Consider the following 9,396-nt stretch of genomic DNA (forward strand, 5'->3'; position numbering starts at 1 on the left):
CCGTTTCCACTTCTTCTCCCTCTATCTGTATAAATCCTCTTAGACTAGGCAACCTCATGAACGAACGATGACGCACATAGCTTGTGCGGCTGCCGAGAGCAGTCATCATTTCGTCTCGATAGAGTTCGCATCACACGCTCCGTGTAAGCCACAAAACCAGTAAAAAGACAATTTAAGCAAAGACTTTAACTCCAAACCTGTTAAACTTATAGGCTGGAGGGATGGGGGAGTGGGGAGGAGCCTTCGCCTTTGCTGTCCTTCATCTTCCACCTTTGATTAGATAGTTAGTGTAGCTTGTCACAAACAACCTCGTAAGGACCAGCAGGTCTGCTGTTGTTTGTTCTTTCTTTGTGTCCCTTTGTGTTTCTCTCTCTCTCTCTCTCTCTCTCTCTCTCTCTCTCTCTCTCTCTCTCTCTCTCTCTCTCTCTCTCTCTCTCTCTCTCTCTCTCTCTCTCTCTCTCTCTCTCTCTCTCTCTCTCTCTCTCTCTCTCTCTCTCTCTCTCTCTCTCTCTCTCTCTCTCTCTCTCTCTCTCTCTCTCTCTCTCTCTCTCTCTCTCTCTCTCTCTCTCTCTCTCTCTCTCTCTCTCTCTCTCTCTCTCTCTCTCTCTCTCTCTCTGTCTGTCTGTCTGTCTGTCTGTCTGTCTGTCTCTGTCTGTCTCTCCCTGTCTCTCTCTCCCGCACACACACACACACAGAAGAAGAAGGAACAGCGAGAAAAAAAGGAATAGGAAGAAAGAAAAGTGGGAAAGCTTCAACGTGAGAGAGTAAAAGAGAAGTAGGGTCAAACACACACACACACACACACACACACACACACACACACACACACACACACACCGTAATTAGTTTTCCCCGTCCCGCCGCGGTACACGTCCGAGGAGCCTCACAAAGTCTTGCAAACTTTAACCACTAGCCGACTAGCGTGTCGCACCCACCCCTTCCTTACCTTCCTTCTTGAGCTCGACCCTCCTCCTGCCTTCTCTTGGTTTTCTTCCCTCCACTTATACTCCTTCCTAACCTCCCTTTCTTCCCTCCACCTACCCCTTTAATTCCTTTCCTTCCTGCCACCTCGCTTCCGTGCACCGGCCAGGGTTAGGCGGCGAGAGAGGATGAAAGAGAAGGTTGACGATTAGAGTGTTGTGAGGCGTCTTAGAACAGGAGGAGAGGCTGTGGCTGTGCTCGGCTTGGGTGTCAAAGCGTCGCCTCCTCCTACCTTGAGTGAGCCCGCGCGATCCTGGCTGGCGTTGGACCTTAGTCGTAGTGGCATATTCTTAAACATTGCGGCGTCCAAGCACACACATTTGGATAAGCTTTCGTAGGGGTGTGTGTGGGCATTTCCAGAGGTTGTTTTGTGAGTCTGGTGGTAGTTTGACAAGGCTTTTGCACAATGAATGTAAAGAAACACTCATTATAACTCGATCAGTCTCCTTTTCGCCCTTTGGGAATAGTTGATGTGAGAGGTGGAAGGGTCTCTGAATACGGGTCTTGCTTAATTGATTACTGCATGTGTTTGTTATTGCCTGGCGTCGGACCCTGGGAGTGTGTGTTGTCTTTGATGTTGTTGTGTATGTAATTAATTTCTCTGTCTGTTACACTTTTTATATTTGTTTTTCATACTTGTTCGTCGTATCCATGATTGTTTTGTTTTGTCATTTGTTTTGTGTCTATTGTTAACTCCTTTATATTTTTTTTCTCTTAATATTTGCTTCTCATATGTGCTTGTGTTAGATGTGTTGCTTTTGTTTTTCATATATTGTTTTGTGTTTATGAATAATTCCTTTGTTTGTTTCTCTTTTATATTTGTTTTTCATACCTGTTCCTCGTAGTCATGATTCTTTTATTTAGTCATGTATCATTTGTTAACAATATATTTCTGTTACACTTTTATTTCTGCTTTTCATATCTGTTCGTTGTTGCTTCGATGCCTTTTATGTTTGCCATTCATCATTTACTGTCTTTATTTTTCTCTTACACTTTACATTTGCTTTTCACATTTGTCCGTCGTCGCTTTGAGGCTTCTCGGAAAATCGTCTATTGAGCGGAGGCGCCGATTTGCCTCCAGGACGCATTCCCAGCAAAGGTCAGGCAGGGGTCGCCGATACGAGTGGTTGGAGCTATTTTCCGCCGCTCGTCAAAGCGTCTGTCACATCACCAGCACCTCGTCCAGACCTCCACCGGCCTCGCTCTTGTGTGAGGAGTCAATACCCTGGCTGTAGATCTCCACGCAGCAGTACATATCGCCTGAAATGTTTGATAAAAGAAAGGAGAAAAGACAAACAAAAAGAAGAAGTGCTAGAAAAGAAAGAAAGAAGAAGACGAGGAGGAGGAAGGAAGACCGTCGAAAAAAAAAAAAGGCAAACAAAAAGACAAAAAAAAGTGATAGAAAAGATAGAAAGAAGAAGAAGAGGAGGAGGAGGAAAAGGATGAGGAGGAAGGAAGAACGTCGAAAGAAAATAAGAAAACATAAACAAAAAAATAACAAAAAAAAAGGCAGAAAGAGGAGGAGGAAACATGGAAACATGGAAACGCAGGCAACAGAAAGCCTATTGGCTCATTACGAGGTTGCCCGCTTTGGTGATTTAATCTGCTCGACAGCCTGGGGCCTGGGGAGCAGATGAAAGCACCTCGACATTGAGGAGTAGATGAAAGCACCTCGATATTGAGGAGCAGATGAAAGCAACTCAATATTCAGTTTACTCCCGACGCAGCGAAGTGACGGTCGATTCTATATTTGAAGGAGTTGATAGTATTCGCATTTACTACTTCTGAAGGAAGATTGTTCCAGTGACGGATGATTCGGTTTGAAAAGAAACTCCTTCCGATGTCTGTGTTACATCGCTTAGACTGAATGGGTAAACCGTTATTTCTAGTTCTTAGGTTGGTTTGCAATTCAAAGAAATTGGAGTAATCGACGTTATTGAATTTTTTCAGATACTTGAAGACTTGAATCATATCTCCTCGTAGGCGTCTTTTCTCTAATGTAAAGAGATTGAGTCGCTTGAGTCGTTCCTCGTACGGTTGAGCCCTTAAGGTTGGTATCATTTTCGTGGCGCGTCGCTGAATCCTTTCCAGTAAATCAATGTCCTTTCTGTAATTAGGAGACCAGAACTGTACTGCATACTCGAGGTGCGGTCTTACCATGGAATTATACAAGGATAGCATCACGTCTGGCGTTTTACACTCGAAGTTCCTCGCTATGAACCCGAGCATAGTGTTGGCTTTGTTGTATGCTTTTTTTACAGTGATTCGCGTGTTTCAGGTCACTGCTGATAGTGACTCCAAGATCCTTTTCCTCCTGCATCGCTTGCAGAGGTCTCCCATTCATGATGTATGTGTGGTTACTATTTCTGGACCCAATGTGCATGACTTTGCATTTGTCAACATTAAAAGACATTTGCCATTTTTCCGACCATTCGATAATGTGATTGAGGTCTTTCTGAATGATTTCGCAGTCGGTCTTTGTGAGGGCCTTTCCCCCCACCTTAGTGTCATCAGCAAATTTCGATATTGTGGATTTCAGTCCTGCTTCGAGGTCGTTGATATATATGATGAAGAGAATGGGTCCCAGCACTGACCCTTGAGGCACTCCACTAGTGACTGGAAGCCAATCGGAAGGCTGTCCGTTGAGTAGTACTCGTTGTTTTCTGTCGGTGAGCCAATCTCTTATCCACGCGATCAGATTGGCTCCAATGCCCGCCGAGTGCAGTTTCTTAAGGAGTCTCTCGTGCGGTACTTTGTCGAAGGCTTTCTGAAAGTCCAGGTATATAACATCACTGGGGATGTGGGCATCCCAGTTCTTATATATACCTTGGAAGAAGTCTAATAAATTCGTTAGGCAGGAGCGCTTGTTTCTGAAGCCATGCTGGGTGTCGGAGATTACATTATTGTCTTCTAGAAACTTAACAAGTTTGTCTCTAGGAGGAGGAGGATGGGGTAATCAGAGGTGAGTGAGCCGGTTTTGAATGTTTATAGTGCCTGCGTTCTAATGCCTGGTTCATCGCGTCCCATGTTTGTTATTGAGTAAAGGAGTCTGCACGCGGGTTCTAAGTCTCCACACGGCACTACATACGGTACTATCGCGTGGACTGTCTCGTAGCCACACTCCTCTTTGGAAAATGCTTTACGTTCTGTTGGTTGGCTCGCCGCGTCCCAGTCCCTGTGTAGCGTGCCTGGTGAAGGGATGATGATGCTCTGACAGGCACTGAAGACCTTCCTACCCCCTCTCCCCTTCACCCCCCTTGGAAGTTCAGCGATGAGAGCTCAGGCCAGGAAGTCACCTCGCCCCTCACCCTAATTGGACCAGACGACCACCAATGAATATTTCCCGTTCGGCTGTTCAGTTCCCTGCGGCCCGGAGGCGATGTTTAGATAAGGGTGAGAAGAATACTGATGCAGAATGTACCCAGGAATGCCATGGAGACAGTTTAGACGCAGAGTGTTACCAGTATTTTGATATACAGGCGCAGAATGTACCCAAGAATGCCATGGAGACAGTTTAGACGCAGTGGTCCCAATATTTTGACTTACAGGCGCAGAATGTACCCAAGAATGTCATGGAGACAGTTAGACGCAGAATGTTACCAATATTTTGACATACAGGCGCAGAATGTACCCAAGAATGCCATGGAGACAGTTTAGACGCAGTGTGTTCCCAATATTTTGACATACAGGCGCAGAATGTACCCAAGAATGCCATGGAGACAGTTTAGACGCAGTGTGTTCCCAATATTTTGACATACAGGCGCAGAATGTACCCAGGATTAGCATGGAGACAGTTTAAACGCAGAATGTACCCACTAATGAGGTGCCACAGGGGCGATGACGAGGAGGCTTATACAACGCGTAGCAGACACCTTTATTCTAAGTTTGTAGTCGTTATGTTTTTATACGGACAAAATTTCGAATGTATTTTTTTTTACATCAAAGGACACGGCTCAAGGGCAACAAAAAGAGTACACACAAAAAAAGCCCGCTACTCGCCGCTCCCATAATAGATAACAGTAAAGAGCAGCCAAAAGAGAGGTCAATTTCGGGTGGAGAGGTGTCGTGATATGTCTGAGTTGATATGTCTGTCAGTCTGCCTGTCTGTTTATCAATCTCTCTCTCTCTCTCTCTCTCTCTCTCTCTCTCTCTCTCTCTCTCTCTCTCTCTCTCTCTCTCTCTCTCTCTCTCTCTCTCTCTCTCTCTCTCTCTCTCTCTCTCTCTCTCTCTCTCTCTCTCTCTCTCTCTCTCTCTCTCTCTCTCTCTCTCTCTCTCTCTCTCTCTCTCTCTCTCTCTCTCTCTCTCTCTCTCTCTCTCTCTCTCTCTCTCTCTCTCTCTCTCTCTCTCTCTCTCTCTCTCTCTCTCTCTCTCTCTCTCTCTCTCTCTCTCTCTCTCTCTCTCTCTCTCTCTCTCTCTCTCTCTCTCTCTCTCTCTCTCTCTCTCTCTCTCTTAACTTTATCTGGGCAACATTTTCTCTCTCACACGACCTCGCTCAGTCTCATTTCGCCTTCATTTTCTGTCCAGGCGCTTTTTATGTTATTCAATTTTCTCTCTCTCTCTCTCTCTCTCTCTCTCTCTCTCTCTCTCTCTCTCTCTCTCTCTCTCTCTCTCTCTCTCTCTCTCTCTCTCTCTCTCTCTCTCTCTCTCTCTCTCTCTATCTCTCTCTCTCTCTCTCTCTCTCTCTCTCTCTCTCTCTCTCTCTCTCTCTCTCTCTCTCTCTCTCTCTCTCTCTCTCTCTCTCTCTCTCTCTCTCTCTCTCTCTCTCTCTCTCTCTCTCTCTCTCTCTCTCTCTCTCTCAATACTGACGCTATATATATATATATATATATATATATATATATATATATATATATATATATATATATATATATATATATATATATTATATATATATATATATATATATATATATATATATATATATATATATATATATATATATATATATATATATATATATATATATATATATATATATATATATATATATATATATATATATATATATATATATATATATATATATATATATATATATATATATATTTTTTTTTATGCTTCCTTTACTTGCTCAAACATCCAAGTCCTTCCTATCTCTCTCCTTTACCCTTGTTTCTCCTTGTCTCTCTCTGTCCCCGGTCACTCGCCGCCACTATCGGTCCTTCTATACGGTTCCCTCGCCCGTTACACTCCTTTAACCTCTGTTCGGGAGCAGTGAGCAGCGGGCCTTTTTTTCTTTTTTTTTCTTTGCGCCCTTGAGCTGTCTCCTTAGCTGTAAAAAAAAAAAAAAAAAAATACTTGGTGGTTCTTGTTTTCCCGCGAGCTTAACATAAGAACATAAGAACGCAGGAGTCTGCAAGAGGCCGGTAGTCCTGTACGAGGCAGCTCCTTTGACCCTTAGCTCCCGTGTATCTAACCCCACCTAATATCGCTGTCCATGAATTTATCTAGTCTATTTTTTAATGTGACAATTGTATTGGCACTCACCACATGACTGCTAAGCCTATTCCACTCATCCACCACCCTGTTAGTAAACCAATTTCTGCCTATGTCCCTGTTGAATCTGAATTTATCCAGTTTAAACCCGTTACTTCGTGTCCTACCCGGTTCTCTTACCAACAAAACCTTATGAATGTCTCCCTTATTAAAGCCCTTCATCCATTTATAAACCTCGATCATGTCTCCACGCACCCTTCGCCTTTCTAGAGAATGCAAGTTTAACTGTTTGAGTCTTTCCTCGTATGGCAAGTTTCTCAACCCCTGAATCATCTTAGTCATCCTCCTCTGCACCGATTCTAACATTTTGATATCCATTCTATAGTAGGGTGACCAGAACTGAACCGCATAGTCAAGATGAGGTCTAACTAATGCTAAATATAGTTTGAGGAAGACTTCGGGGCTTCTGTTGCTTACGCTCCTTGAAATAAATCCCAGTACCCTATTAGCTCGATTTCTAGCTTGAATGCATTGTGCCCTTGGACGGAGATCAGAGCTCACTGAGACCCCTAAATCCCTCTCGCACCCAGACCTACTTATGAGAGTGTCATTTAAGCAATAGTTATGTGAGGGGTTGTTCCTACCTACACCTACCTACCTACAGCTTCTTGACATCAATCGCCGCATCGAGTCTCCCTCTGTGCAAGTTGTGTTCTCCTCACGTCCTAGACTTTGGGTTTTGTTTAGCTTTTAACTCTCTCTCTCTCTCTCTCTCTCTCTCTCTCTCTCTCTCTCTCTCTCTCTCTCTCTCTCTCTCTCTCTCTCTCTCTCTCTCTCTCTCTCTCTCTCTCTCTCTCTCTCTCTCTCTCTCTCTCTCTCTCTCTCTCTCTCTCTCTCTCTCTCTCTCTCTCTCTCTCTCTCTCTCTCTCTCTCTCTCTCTCTCTCTCTCTCTCTCTCTCTCTCTCTCTCTCTCTCTCTCTCTCTCTCTCTCTGTCTCTCTCTCTCTCTCTCTCTCTCTCTCTCTCTCTCTCTCTCTCTCTCTCTCTCTCTCTCTCTCTCTCTCTCTCTCTCTCTCTCTCTCTCTCTCTCTCTCTCTCGCGCGCGCGCGCTCTTTCTTTCTCGCTTTCTCTCTCTCGTTTGTTTTGTGTTTTAACCTAGTTTGCCACCTCGCCTCTCTCTCTTTCCCTCTGTCTTTCTCTGTCTCTGTTTCTCTTCTCTTCTTTCTAATGTTATTGTTTTTTTTTAATTGGTGACCTGCCTCGTTTTGTTTTGCTCGTTTTCTTCTTTTTCTTTTACTCTTTCCTTTGTTTTTTGTTTATCTTTTTTTTGTTTCTTCGATTTTATTTAGTTTCTCCTTCATTTCCATTTCTTACTCTTTTTTTTCCTTCCTCTTTTTTGCTTGCACTTCTTTGTTTTCTGTTTTTTTCCCTTTTCATCGTTTTTATTTTTTCCTTCCTCTTATGTTTCTCCTCCTCCTCTTCTTCCTCCTCCTCCTCCTCCTTCGTTTTCATGCATTTCTGTTTTTTTTATTTATTTATTTATATATTTTTTTTTTACGTCTCCGCCTATTGCGCCGGTAGGCTTGCTTGAGGGGGCCTGGATGGTATTCGGCCCCAACCCGCCACATTTCTAGTTTTTTTCCTTCGTCCTCCTCCTCCTCCTCCTCCTCCTCCTCCACTTCATCATCATCAAGTCTCGTTTCACTGCCACAGCGTCCTTACCACAATAGAAGAAAAAAAAACAGAAATGCATGAAAACGAAGGAGGAGGAGGAGGAGGAAGAAGAGGAGGAGGAGAAACATAAGAGGAAGGAAAAAATAACTATTGCTTAAATGACACTCTCATAAGTAGGTCTGGGTGCGAGAGGGATTTAGGGGTCTTAGTGAGCTCTGATCTCCGTCCAAGGGCACAATGCATTCAAGCTAGAAATCGAGCTAATAGGGTACTGGGATTTATTTCAAGGAGCGTAAGCAACAGAAGCCCCGAAGTCTTCCTCAAACTATATTTAGCATTAGTTAGACCTCATCTTGACTATGCGGTTCAGTTCTGGTCACCCTACTATAGAATGGATATCAAAATGTTAGAATCGGTGCAGAGGAGGATGACTAAGATGATTCAGGGGTTGAGAAACTTGCCATACGAGGAAAGACTCAAACAGTTAAACTTGCATTCTCTAGAAAGGCGAAGGGTGCGTGGAGACATGATCGAGGTTTATAAATGGATGAAGGGCTTTAATAAGGGAGACATTCATAAGGTTTTGTTGGTAAGAGAACCGGGTAGGACACGAAGTAACGGGTTTAAACTGGATAAATTCAGATTCAACAGGGACATAGGCAAAAATTGGTTTACTAACAGGGTGGTGGATGAGTGGAATAGGCTTAGCAGTCATGTGGTGAGTGCCAATACAATTGTCACATTCAAAAATAGACTAGATAAATTCATGGACAGCGATATTAGGTGGGGTTAGATACACGGGAGCTTAGGGTCAAAGGAGCTGCCTCGTACAGGCCTACCGGCCTCTTGCAGACTCCTGCGTTCTTATGTTCTTATGTTCTTATTACCACCATCACCACCATCAGAGAGAGAGAGAGAGAGAGAGAGAGAGAGAGAAAGAGAGTGGTGTATTCTCCAGCCCACTCACCTCTCATCACCTCCATCCTCCTCCTCCTCCTCCTCTCCCTCTTCCTCATCTTTCTGCCTTTTCATTTGTTTTTTGTTTATATATTTTTTTTCCGACGTTCTTCCTTCCTCCTCCTCTTCCTCTTCTTCATCTACTTTTCTTTCATTTCTTTGTTTTTGTTTGTCTTTTCTCCTCTCATTAATTTCTTCCTTCATATGTTTCTTTCTTTCTTTCTTTATTCTTTTCCTCCTCCTCCTCCTCCTCCTCCTCCTCCTCCTCGTCCTCCTCCTCCTCCTCTTCCTCCTCCTCCTCCTCCTCTCCCTCATCACGTGTCGCCCCGCCCTTCCTGCCAGCGTGGAC

This window comes from Eriocheir sinensis, chromosome 20 (assembly GCF_024679095.1).
Source record: "Eriocheir sinensis breed Jianghai 21 chromosome 20, ASM2467909v1, whole genome shotgun sequence".
Lineage (NCBI taxonomy): Eukaryota > Metazoa > Arthropoda > Malacostraca > Decapoda > Varunidae > Eriocheir > Eriocheir sinensis.